A 13254-nucleotide genomic window follows, 5' to 3' on the forward strand; every position below is an offset into this window, starting at 1 on the left:
GTGTTCTCTTTCTTTTCCTCGTGCATCCAGTTGAGCTTTTGGACATTCCCCACAGTCCAGTGTGATTCAAAATGTTCCCCAGTTAGTCAAAGCAACAAAGGCCTTGCCAGTTGCTGTGAAACTCATGTCCATTACCAGGCTCTCAGTTTTCCCCAGTGTCTCAGTCATGTTCAGTGCTATTCCCAAAGTGTCTCCATGGCTTCTGTACTTCCATAAAGACATATTATTCTGGAATTTCTGCCTAGGTCTCAAAAGTCTCAGCTGCTTTTCCAATTTTTCATTGGAGTTCATTGCCATTCTCAGGGTCACAGTGTTGCTCAGGGTAAGCCCCAAGTTTTACTGAGAATCAGGGCATTCCTCAGGGTCACAGTGGTACCCAGGGCCTTCTCCAGTCTCAGTGCTGCCATGACCTTCCCAGGCACTCAGTGGAGCTATACTGTTCCCAGGTCACACTGATGATCAGTGCCTACGCTGTGTCTCAGTGACAGTCGTGGTGTCAGAGGAGTTGAGAGTGTTTTCTAGTGACAGTGTTCCTCAGGGCCTACCCCAGAGTCTCAAGAGGGCTTAAGGCCTTGCCCAGAATTTTAATCTGGTTTAGAAAGTTCCACATGGTCTTCATGGTGCTTGGGATATTGTCCAGTGTTTAGAAGATGCTCAAGTCTTCAACAAGAATCTCAGATTCATTAATTTCATTCACTTTTGTCTCAGTGGTGTTCAAAATATCCATCAGATTTTTAAGAAGGCAGAGGGCCCTCCGTACATTGACAGATGTCTACACAACTTTCCCTAGAAAGTTAGTGTTCCATTGCCTTCCCAGCTTTCAGTACATATCAGCACCTTCCACAGTTTCACCATTTCCTCAGGGCCTTCCCTGGGGCCTCAATAGACAATTATTTTTGTAGGGGAACACTGAGTTTCAGAGCCAACCTCAGAGTCTCCTGTTATTTCAGAGTCTTTTCCAGGATGTTTAAGAATCCCAGTGCTATTCTCAGAGTCTCAGTGATGCTCATGCTTATTCCAGCTCGTTATAATGCTCTGAATCTTTCCAAAAAATAAAAGTACAGTTTTCATGGCTGTGCAGGGTTTCCCACTGAATCCAAGGGCCTTGTCCAGAGTGGAGCTAACTGCCATTCCAAAGATCACAGTGGTGCTCAGCATCTAAAGTGTTATATATGTCAGGGTCTTCCCAAGAAAATAGTGAGTCCAAGGCCCTACCCTAGTATTTCAGTGAATTTAATAACTTTATACAATATCTAGTGAGTTTAGATTATTTCCCATTATTCTGGGAAAATAATGGACTTTCCTGTGGTTTCACTAGGAAAGGGAGCCTTTTGCAGTGTGTCATTGTAACAGAGAGATATTCCCATTGTCATAGTGGTGCTTAGGACCTTCTCCACTGTTTCAGTAGCAGCCAAGGCTACCCCATGTTTATTAGTTTAAACTCGGGGCCTTCTCCAGGATTTATGTCTGTATTATTGGATTTTCCAGTGACTTACAGGGACTCAGGGAATTCTCTAGGGTCTTTTGTGAGAACTTAGGTATGATTAATTTTTAGATTTTTTGCTTCATATCTTCTGAGAGGCTGAAGATCTTCAATTAATAGATTCACAGTAGGGTTCATGGCTCCTTCAACATTAAAATGGGGTTGTGGACCTTTCCTAGTGTCTCCTTGTGTCCCAGTGTTTTTTCAGTTCTCTGATGAAGCTTATGGCTTTCCCATGTTCTTAGTGGGGCTCAGAGCCTTCCACAATATATCTGTAGTTGTCAGGAATATCTCTAGGATTTCAGCATGACTCACAACTTTCCATAGAATTTCAGGGTGTTCCATGAGTTTGTGTGATTCAAAGGCCTTAAAAAAGTCTCTTGACATTCAGAGTTTTTGTCAGTGTCTCAGTAAATCTCAGCACTTTCCCCAGGTTCTCAGTGGAGTTCATTGCCATTCTCCTGGTCACCGTGTTGCTCAGGTCCTGCCCAGAGTCTTTGTCCCAGGGCATTTTCCCAGTATTACAGTGATCTCCAGGAACTTTTGCAGAGTATTTGTGGTCTCACTGCCTTCCTAGGCACTCAGGGCCTACCCTGGAGTCTTCCCAGGAAACACTGATGATCACAGTCTAAGTGACAGGCAGGGTATCAAAGGGACTCATCACCTTTCCCAGGGTCAGTGGGCCTCAAGGCCTACCCTAGATTCTTATGAGGACTCAAGGCCTTCCCAAGAATTTCAATATTGTTTAGAAAGGTCTACATGTTATTCATGGTGTATGTAGTATTGCCAAGTGTTTAGAAGAGGCTCAAAGATTCAAAATTTGTTAAATTTGTTAATTTTCAATGGTGAGCTAAATGATCTTCAGAATTTTTGGAAAGCCAAGGCCCTTCCTTAGTTTTACAGGTGTGTGCAAAATCTTCCCAAGAGTGTTAGTGGTCTTATTTCTGTTCCAGATGTTCAGTGCAGATTGGCATCACTCACAATTTCACCATGTGCTCAGGGCCTTCCCAAAGTTCTCAATAGGTCTTATTGCCCTTTTTAGTGGAACACTGTGTTTCAGAACTAAGCTCAGTATCCAGTTATTTCAGATAATATTATTAAAATAATATTCTTTATTTTCAGAATATCTCTGAGGCTCAGTGATATTCTCAGTGTCTTCACGATGCTCAGTGCTTCTTCTAGCCTTGGAATGAGGCTCTGAATGTTCCCAAGCAAAACACAGTTTTCAGGGCCAAGCAGCGTTTCTCAATGCATCTCAGGACCTTGACCAGGGTCTCTGTGAAGATAAGTGCCATTCCCAGCATCACAGTTGTGCTTTGGATCTGCCACCATGTTCAATTTTTTGTAAGGCCTTTCCAAGTTCAGTAGTGTGGCGTACAGCCTACAGTACTCTTTCATTGGATTTAAGTACTCTGTGCAATATCTATTGGTGCTCAGATTCTTCCACCATATTTTGGGGAAATAATGGCCTTCCCTAATGTCTTATTGGGGAATAGAGCTTGCCAGTGTGTCATTATAACAGAGAGATATTCCCATTGTCATTGCCACTCCCAATGCTCAGGGACTTCCTCACCGTGCCACTGGCACTCAGGGCTACTCCATGTTTCTTTGGTAAGCTCAGGGCTTTCTGCAGGGTCTCAGTCTGGCTCAGTGCTTTCCCCAATGACTTAACACAGGCTCAGGGATGCTCTTTGTCTTTTCTGAGATCTCAGGAATAATTGGATCTCAGGCTAAACCTCTTCAATAAATAGCATTACAATAGTATTGAGGGCCTCCACCAGGGTCATTGGCATTGGGGTCTTGCTCATGGTCTCCTTGTTTGTCAGTGCTTTTCCAGCTCAACAATCAAGCTGATAGCCTTCTCATGTTCTTTATTGGGTCTCAATGACTTCCACAGGGTATCTGTAGTACTTAGGATGATCTCTAGGATTTCTTTGTCACTAAGGGCTTTTCATAGCATTTCAAGGTTGTTCCAGTGTTTTTCATGAGTTTGTATGATTCAAAGGCCTTCACAAGTGTCTCTTGATATTCAGGCTCTTTACTGGTTTCTAACTGGTGTTCAGGCCTTTTCCAAGTGTTATCACTGGAATTCAGGGGTTTTTACCCAGTTTATTTTGTGTTCCAGTGCTTTCCAAGTCAATAGTGTGTTTCATGGATTTTCTATATTTTCTTTGTGGGCCTCAGTACTTTGTCCAAGATATCAGTAAGTCTCAGGTTCTTCCCCAAGATTTCACTGTGGCTCAGGGTTGTCCACCATATTTCAGATGTGTTCAGGTCATTTCTATGGGTTTGTATCATCAGAAGGTCTCCAAAATTGTCTCTTGGGCTTCAGGACTTCCAAGGTTTCTAAGTTGTTTTCTGTTCTGTTTTTTTTTTTTTTTTTCAGTGTACCATTGGGTTTCAGGGATTTTCCAGGTCACTAATGAGGTTCAGGCTCCCTTGTACTGATTTCATGGATTGTGAGGTCTTTCCATGGGTCTCAATAAGTTTCATGGTCTCCTCTAGTCTCACAACACATGATATGAGTGTTTCCCATGAGTTTAGGCTTATCCTTTCTTTCCCTGGGCATTCATTGGAATTCTTGGACATTCCTAGCATCTCAGTGTGGTTTAGAATATTCCCCAGGGTTTCAAGAAGTTATTGGTTTTTCCCAGGGCCTCAGTGGGACTCATGGCCTGTGGGAAGTCACTCCGAATGAACACACCTTCCAGTCCTGAGGCAGGGGGCTCTGACCAGTTACTACATTTCATAGGACTTGGGTTTTGTCCCAGCTCAGATAGCAAGGCATAGATCCAGGTGTAGGCATGCCCATTAGGGTTGAGGTACACTCACCTGCTCCCTTGTAGACCTACCCCTTCTGCCTGTTTTTGGATAGAAATTTCTAAGAATAGCATTCCCCCAAATAAAAGTTCACTTTTAAACCTGAAAGAATGAACAAGGCTCATAGTTGGAGAAAATGCCCATTTATTGAGAAACAGCTCTGCATATTTATAGAGCCAGGGGTGGTTTGATAGTTATGACAGTTTAAAGGTTGAAGGGTTTGACAGTTGGCATGGGGTGCTTTCTGATTGTTGGGTAAGGATCATGTGAGTCAGCAGGGATAGTCTGATTGGTGGGTAAGGATCATGTGAGCCATCAGGGCTAGTCTGAGTGGTGGGTAAGGATCATGTGAGCCAGCAGGGCTCACCATTGGATGGCTCTTCTCAGGGGATGGGGAAGTTAGTCTTTGGAGCTGGGGCTACTCCCAACATTCCTCCCTCTTTGTTATTAAATGAGAGTGTGTGTTGGCTCATTCTGGCTGCTTCCTGCTGAGATGGGGCAGCATGGGAGAATTGGACGGAAGTAGGGAGTCCCCGCAGGAGGGCAGAGATGACTGGTATAACTTCAGGAACCAGATCAATGAAGGTTCCTTGCCACCCCAGATCCATGATGATGTCAGTCCATTTGGCATAGGTCTCAAATGGAGGTATCATCAGTAGCCATGAGTTGGTAATTCCTGAGGAGAAGCTGGTTAAAAGCTTGATTAGAATTTTTTTACCCACCTGAGTCTGAATGAGCTTTATGATAAAGGGAAGGAACATGCACAGGGAGTTTATATAGCCCAAATCTAATGGGGTCTCTTGGTCTGCAAGCTGCCTTGTTGGCACAAGGGGGGTTAAGTGTTTGCCTTGAGTGGGGGCTTGGGCATTTGAGCTTGAAGCAAACAGGTGATAAAGAACCAGACAGAGGGTTTGAGAAGCCAGGTCATCCTGCAGCTAACTTTGTTTGGCATGCCCTGCAGACAACTTATTCAGCCTGTCATGCACATCACACCCTCAATTCCACTCTTCATTCCTAGTCCAATCTAGTTCCCTCCCCTCTCTATTAAGGCTGCTCTTATTGATCATCGAACTCTCTCCTACCTGGGTGTCTCTGAAACCAGCTTGCTTCTCTCTTTACCTTTCCCAAAATATCACTGTTCCCAGCTTTCCCTAGTCTTGTCTCCCTTCACAGCAAGAATGCACAGGTTTTGTAATAAAGAAGACAGCTTCTCCCATGCTCTGAACGAAGGCAGCCAAGGGAGGAAGGTGGCCCATTGTTACCAGATTTCCCTTTGAGAGAAGTCAGATCTCTCCAGGTTTTATGTGAAACACCTCAGCCTTAAATACTGATACTTGAAATTCTTACAAAACTGCAAGGGTAAACAAAACACACATGTTCCTCCTTAGGCCCAGAAGGCAACTGGTAAAGTGCTCTCTTATGATAAAGGTAGTTCACACTTATTCAGGGGTCACCATGCTCCAGACACCTAAGTGGTTTGTCAGAAGGACAGCACACAACGGTCGCACTACCAGCCAGATCCAAGCAAGTAGGGGGTCTGTAAGGAGGAGAAGAGGGTCTGGCTGGAGGGGGCCCTTAGGGTCACTTGCTTTGAATCTCCAGACATAGAGCAAAGAGAGGACCTAAAAGGGGCCAGAAATGAGGGGGAGCATTGACAAGACTACTTAATTACAGGTGACGATCCTTGGCTCATCTGATGAAGGTGTAGGAGCGCCGGGCTTAAGCCTGAAAATGTGAATCCATGGGGTAAGTTGGTTTTAGACAGCTTGAGTTTGGCTGCCAAGGGAGTGCACATAATCACCTGAGCAGGACCCTCCCATTTGGTTTTAGAGGGGGCTTTTCCCTGGTGGGCAATAGTAAACAAGTTGACCAGGTGTTAAATAGGTAGGGTTTTGAAAGAGACTAGGGTCAGGAAGGAGCCAGTCTTGATAGCGCCAGAGTTCAGAATGATGATGTAAGAGGAGGGGCAAGGCATAGGTTTCAGAGATGGGTAAGGGTTAGGGGAGAAATGAGGGGACAGCCATACATGACTTCAAAAGGTGAGAGATTAGAAGGCTTCTTTGGCAAGGCTCTAATGTGCTTTAAAGCCAAAGGGAGCACTTTTACCCAGTCCAGGCTTAATTCCATGGTGAGTTGGTGAGGGTCTCTTTAAGGGACCAATTGGTCCTTTCAACCTTTCCGGAAGCCTGTGGATGGTAAGAGCAATGGAAATGCCAAGGGAGTGATAGCGTGTGAGCCAGTCCCTGAGTTATCTGTGAGGTGAATTCTGGCCACTGTCTGATTGGATAGAAGTAGGCATCCTGAAATAGGGGATTATGTGAGTAGAGGCCCACTTGTTAGAAGTGGGAAAGGCTTCAACCCATCCCAAAAAAGTATCTACCAATACAAGAAGATATTTTATGTTTTTTACTTGGGGCATTTTGGTGAAATCAATCTGCCAGTCTGCAGCCGGGGTATGACTGTGGGCCTGATGAGAAGGGAAAGGTTTAGGTTTTAATGGAGTATTGGTATTGGTTAGTGAGACTCTGTGGACTAGAATGGAATAGAGAGTGAGAAACTGGAAGAGTTGTTGGGGATCTTTGGGACGTTCCCCGGTGGTAACGAAGAGTATTGGAGAGGAGGTAAAGCTCTATAGGGCGGCTGATGGAGCCGCTTGATCAGCCTTGGAATTCCCCATAGTAAGGGAGGAGTCAGTTTGATAGGCCTTTCATTCCCAGTTGGGAAGGCAGCCTGGAGGCTTGTAGGGAGAGGGTTTTTGCATGCTCTTGTGGCAGCTATGAGTTCAGCTTGTTGGTTGGTGGTATTGGGTGGGAGAGGTTTTGCTTCTATGATGGATGAGAGGGAAATGACAGCATGCCCCACCACTTTAACCCCTTTGTATATAAAGGAGCTACCATCTGAGAACCAGACAAGGTCCAAAGAGGGCAGGGGTCCCTCAGAAATGGTAGTAGGGCAGGGTAAAATCATCTCTAATACCTCCAGGAATTTTTGGATGGGATTAATGGAGAGCAAGACTGAAAAGAGATGGAGGGTTTTTCAAGGAATGAGATAAGGAGGGATAGAACCCTGGAAGGAGGAAGTGACTGTAGCCCCTTGTAAGTGAGGAAATCCTTTATTGGTAAGGAGATGGATGGTTAGCAGGGAGCTAAAGGTAAGCTTGTGTGCTTCTTTCTGGAGGTCATGGGCTGCTGCTAGGTCTCTGAGGCATGGGGGCCAGCTCCTGACAGTGGGGTCAAGCTGTTTGGATAGGTAGGCCACTGGTGTAAATGTGGGGCCATATTCTTGACCCAGAACACCCAGACTTTGTCCGTGTTTTTCATGTACATAGAGGGTGAAGGGTCAGGAGAGGTCGGGGAGGAGGGCCTTTTTAAGGAATGTAAAGGGCTTCCCTGCCGCTGAGGGTAGGGGTTCATCTTGGAGGCCCTTGGCCAGATTATATAGCAGCCTGGAAAGGAGGGAGAAATTCAAAAGTAATCCAGGCCCTGAAGTACCCAGCCAAACTCAAGAAGGAGAGTATGTCATCTTTGGTCTTTGATAAGCTGTTTTCTGTCTACTGTAATGGCCTTTTCCCCTTGAGAGATATCCCTTTAAGGCCAAGAAAGTAGGAGAACTGTGTCATCTGTTGAGTGCTCTTTGGACGAGCTAGAAGAATTTGTAGAGGTTTGCAAGAGGTGCAGAGAGCAGGATCGGATTGGAGCAAGAAGAAAGCCTGGAAGAGACCCCTTAGAATGGAGGGATCCAGGGACCCCAAAAGGGGCCATCTGCTTTGGTTGTCTAAGGGATAAGTGGGCCAGGCCCGGGTGCTATATTTGATCCAAGAGGCATTGTAGGGGAGAGTTGACCACCAGAGAGTACACATTACCCATGTAAGGAGGAGGGAAGAGGACACTGAGAAGGAGGAAATTGATTTATTGGCCAAAGAGGCATCCCTGCTAGAGCCAAAAAATCAGGAGTGCCTAAGTGGCAGGTTTGAGCTGCAGAGATTGGTTGTCACCGAATCCTGACAGTCGAAGCTCTCATCCTGGATGGAGACAGAGCCATGGGAGATCTTGGCCAAGGCTTTTCGGGACCCCTCCTAGAAAGGCCAGATACTCCCAAGGCCAGAAAGAGGGGAGAGGCAGGGCAAGAGAGAGGAAGGGGAGGGTAAGCATCTCTCTAGCGGCCGAGTCTTAAAGGTGAGAAGACTAGGACTTTAGGAATCTGCCCAAGGAAGGAGTCCCTGAGGGCCACCGTAGCCTTAAAGGCTGTGGTGGGGTGCTTTCCTCCCTGCAGGTGGGCAAAGAGATTTGCCAGACAATAATCAACATATTGCAAGAGGGTGGATTTGGGGCACTGGGGGTGAAAAGATTGGAGGTTGGAGGCCAAGGTTTGTCCAAAGAGGTGTGGACTATCTTGAAATCCCTGAGGAAGGACAGTCCTGGTTAGTTATCGAGAATGTCTGGTGGTGAGATCTGTCCAGGTAAAGGCAAAAAGATCTTGTGATTCGGAGGCAAAAGGAATGGAGAAGAAAGCATAAATCTATGACTGAGAAGTGGGTGGCAGTGTGGGGGATCTGAGACAGCAGGGTGTATGGGTTGGGAACCAAAGGATGTATGGGCCTAACAGAGGTGTTGATGAGTCGTACGTCCTGAACTAAGCGATAGGACCTGTTGGGCTTTTTTACTGCTAGTATGGGACTATTGTAAGGGGAATGAGCAGAACAGAGGTACCCCTTGCTAAGAATGTCCTGAATAATAGGTTGTAGGCCCAGAAGAGCTTTTGTGAACAGGGGTATTGAGCCTGATTGGGGAAGGTGTTGGGATCTTTGAGATGAATGTTAACTGGTGGGCAGGAAATGGTGGAGGGGGTGTGGGTATCCCATACAATTGGGTCAACCAAGTTAGTATGGTATTTCATGTCAGCCTCCCAAGTGGAGCAGAATGGCCAGTCTTCTGCCAAAAGGGCAAGAAAAGACAAACAGGCCGATTCTGGGGCCTGATTTGATGCCAGGAGCCCAGATGTTGATTGTTGTACTGAATTTAAAGAGAATGTCTCAGCTGAGCAAAGGAACTGGACATTGGGGCATAACTAGGAATGTCTGAGAGAATGGGAAGTTGTCTATGGAACAGAGTAATAGGGAAGTCTTTTTTGGATAGATGGTCTTTCCTCCTACCCCGACAATAGGAGAGGTGGATGGCACTGTTTGCCCCCAGAATTCTGTCAGGACTGAGAAGGTAGCCCTGGTGTCAAGGAGAAAGTCGACCTTGCACCTATTCACCTGAATCTGCACCCTGGGTTCCTGTCTCCTTACGGCCGGGGACAAGGACCCAAGGCTCCTTCAATTAATTGCCATGCCCAGAAGGTTGGAGGGTTCCCTGGCCATAGGCCTCTTGTGGGATCTAGGACAGTCAGAGCTCCAATGACCTTGTTGTTGACATTTAGGGCAGGGGTATGTAGAGTGCATGGTGCAGGGCATGCCCTGGCCCAATGTCCCTCCTTGCCACACTTGAAGCAGTCACCCCGGGGGGTGTTGACCTGTGGTGATGGGTGAAAAACTTAAAGGCTACCACCAAGATCTCAGTCTGGGGGTGGCAGGGCCTTGTTCGAGCTTTTTTAGTTTGGCCCAGATGTCGGGGTAGCTCTGCAAGAGGAAATATGTCATAAGGACATGACAGCCATCTGGGGTTTCGGGATCTAGGTTACAGCTGAAGGGCTTTTGTAAACTGATCCAGAAATTCCGATGGGGTCTCTTTTAATTTTTGGAAATTGATGGCCTTACGTGCCGCTTTTTCAAACCCAGCAATAATACATGCGGAGAATCAGTCCCTACTCTGTATGCCAGCTTCTGTATAATCCCAGTTAGGAGTTTCTGGGGCAGCAAGTGGCCCCGGAGGGTGATTGGGATTAACTCAGTGAGTTTCATCCACATAGGCTCTGGCAAGTTCCCAGACTCTGGTGAGTAAGGCTATAAGCCTGGAGGACCCATTGAAACTCTCGGGACCTAGTTTGGGGGGAACTAAAGGTGTCAGCCGAGTCAGGGGGCGCACCTGAGGGGCTGGATGGAGCCGATGGGGGAGGTTGGTAGGAAGGGGGTTCATCTGCTGGATACATCAGGGTACAATGAAGAGGAGAAAAAGCCTCAACCTAGGGGATCTCCTTCCACTTTTTCGAGCATTCACAGAAGTTAAACAGATCTCTGAGAATTGCGGGAGCTAGGGATCCTCCTGGGGGCTATTGACTTTGATTGTCTAATTGATAGTAAGGCCAATCTTGGGTCCAGAATTTAATAAGGGGGAGTCTGCAGGTAGTTAAGAAGAGGCTCCCATACAAGGGTGGTTATTGAGAGAGAGTGGGGGGGGGAGAGAGGGGAGTGCCTGTTCTTCCACCCCTCAGTACCTCCCGCTCATGAACCGGGCTCCAGAGAGTCCACCGTGACCATGAAGGTCATGGTGGGGTACGCTCTCTCCTCCAGATTGGGTGTCAGAGGTTTGCTGGATGATCACGGTCAAAGCCCCTGCGTAGCCCGTCTGAAGTTGGATACCCAATAGGGGAACTCACCTACTGAAGAGCTGGTGTTGTGTGAGTAGCAGCAGAGCTCGAAAGAGTGGGTGAGTATGGCAAGACTTGAGAGAGGGGGCCCTGGAACAGTAAGGCTTTCCCCCTCCTGGGTTTTGGCACCAGTGAAAGAACGAACAAGGCTCATCGTTGGAGAAAATGCCCATTTATTGAGGAACAGCTCTGCATCTTTATAGAGCCAGGAGTAGTTTGACAGTTATGACAGTTTAAAGGTTGAAGGGTTTGACAGTTGGCATGGGGTGCTTTCTGATTGGTGGGTAAGGATCATGTGAGCCAGCAGGGCTCACCATTGGATGGTACTTCCCGTGGGATGGGGAAATTAGTCTTTGGAGCTCGGGTGACTCCCAACAGAACCTGCTTTCCTCTCTCTTGTCAACCTCTTGTGATTTTTCTCTTGTTATCCCTTCTGGGGAGCTCGAGTTGAAGAACTGGGAAAACCATTCTGAAACTTGTGTAAAAGTAATTTGTGTCTGTGTTTTATTTTGCATCACCCCAAATTCACACAAATGACCTTCGTTTAGTCTTCTGTGCTGGATGGGGGTGAAAATGGCCTTTACCAAGCTTTTGCTTTTTCTCAGGGCCTTTTGCAGTGTCTCAGTCATGTCCAGTGCTATTGCCAGAGTCTTAATGGGGCTCAGATAGTTCCCATAGAACACACTAGATTCAGGGTTATGCCAGGGTCTCTGTAACCCTCAGCACTTTTCCTAGGTTCTCAGTTGAGTTTAGTGTCATTCCCAGGGTCACAGTGTTGCTTGGGGCCTCCCCAGCATCTTACTGAGTCTCAGTCCATTTCCTAGGGACCTAGTGCCTCTGAAGATCTTGCTGAATCTCATGTAAGGGTTTTGACTGTGGAAATGTACACAAGACAGCACATTTCTCTGGTGAGCAAACTACCCTAAAATAATAGGTGTCTTATTTCCCACAGCTGGAACATTCTGCAGTTTCTCTCAGAAACTATTAAGATAACTAATACATGCTTGGCCAGAACTCCTATCTGATTATTAACAAGAACATCTTACATTATAACCTAAAGTATCTGACTTAGTGATATAATGAACAATAATGTACTAGTGGTACGGTGAGCTACTGTAACCTAATGGTATAAATAAGGACAGCTGCTTAGACAACAGCCGTTTTGCCTCTGCATCTTGCTTCCTTCTCCTTTTGTTTTCTTACAGCTGGAGCCCAATGTGGTACCTGGACATCTGAAACACGGACCCTTCTGGATGTGTTAATGGGGGAAGGGAGTAGCTTATCATCTGGAGCAGGCTGATGTGTGTCTTTCACCAGCTGCTACTGATCCCCTTTGGTAAGCTATGGGAAAATGCCTGTCTGACGTTCAACTATGTCATTGGGCTGAGCTCTCCTATTTATTTATCAAGGCTGGACATGCCATATGTAATGCTGTCTTCACTACTTTGCTGGCAGAAGTAGGTTCTTGTTTCTCCTGAAACTCAGAAAATGGTTATGTAGGCACAAAATATTGGGAAGATATAGGTAAGAAGCTTCAGGGGGAATGTGAGCTCCCGTTGCATGCTTGTTATCTTTCTCCCAATGCTATTTGTCTCTCAGCAAACACCTTCTCCTCTGTCTGCTACCACCCACCTGCCATTTGTGATTCTGATATTCTTTATGAAGGTGTTCCCTTCACCTTCACCAACTCCTTCTCCTCTGCTGCCACTGCCACCACTGGTTAGATCTCATTTGGCTGAATGTTTTCAGCAAGTGGAGCAGGAGGGAGAAACTCACACCTTAGCTGTTTGACCTATTAGGCCAAATCCCACTGGCCAGCCAGAGCAAAAGCAATTGTCTTTTGCTGCATAAATGCATTCTGCTGTCATGTATAACTAATAAAAACAATTAAGGAAAATTGCTAGTGGAATGAGATGGACATCATTACCCTAGGTACATGTATGATTGCACATACGGTGCAATGCTACATTGTGTACAATCATAGAAATGAAAAGTTGTGCTGCAATTGTGTACAATGAATCAAAATACATGAGAGCAGTGTCATATATACCTAATTAAAATAAATAGATAAATTTAAAATAAATAAATAGGCTTATCAATATATGTTTTGGAAAGTGGCAATAAGGAGGGAAATGCATTTTTCCAGCCCCCTCAAGATCCTATGACATAAATGTTCCCAGTCTAGACACAGCTGTCTCTTCATGTTAAAACAGAGTGTCCTTCCAGAAATCCTTTCATGCCCCTAGAGGGAGCACTGGCACAGATTTTATTACTATTGAAGAAGCCTGGTGTGGCTTCTTCGGGAGGTATATAAAATTACCACTCAAATTCAGGAGACTTCACCCCAAAATGCTTTGGGATTCTTTTTTCTTATTCTCATAGGGTTAAAGAAAGAAAATTTATTATTCCAGAGGTAATTGATT

At 45.9% G+C, this 13254-nt stretch overlaps 1 long non-coding RNA gene across 3 annotated transcripts in view; it reads left to right on the forward strand.

Moving 5' to 3' along the window:
- Positions 1-13254, forward strand: part of LOC124092917 (uncharacterized) — an 88456-nt gene that overhangs the window by 37176 nt on the left and 38026 nt on the right. For 2 of the 3 annotated variants that reach the window (XR_009226831.1, XR_009226832.1), the window contains 3 exons: positions 5978-6049; positions 10755-10890; positions 12037-12167. This is a non-coding gene — a long non-coding RNA (uncharacterized LOC124092917). The remainder of the gene's footprint in view (positions 1-5977; positions 6050-10754; positions 10891-12036; positions 12168-13254) is intronic. The other variant, XR_009226833.1, reaches the window with a different exon arrangement.

Source organism: Marmota monax, unplaced genomic scaffold (assembly GCF_021218885.2).
Source record: "Marmota monax isolate L192 unplaced genomic scaffold, Marmota_monax_Labrador192_F-V1.1 WCK01_AAM20220418_F8-fsc00038, whole genome shotgun sequence".
NCBI classification, from domain to species: domain Eukaryota; kingdom Metazoa; phylum Chordata; class Mammalia; order Rodentia; family Sciuridae; genus Marmota; species Marmota monax.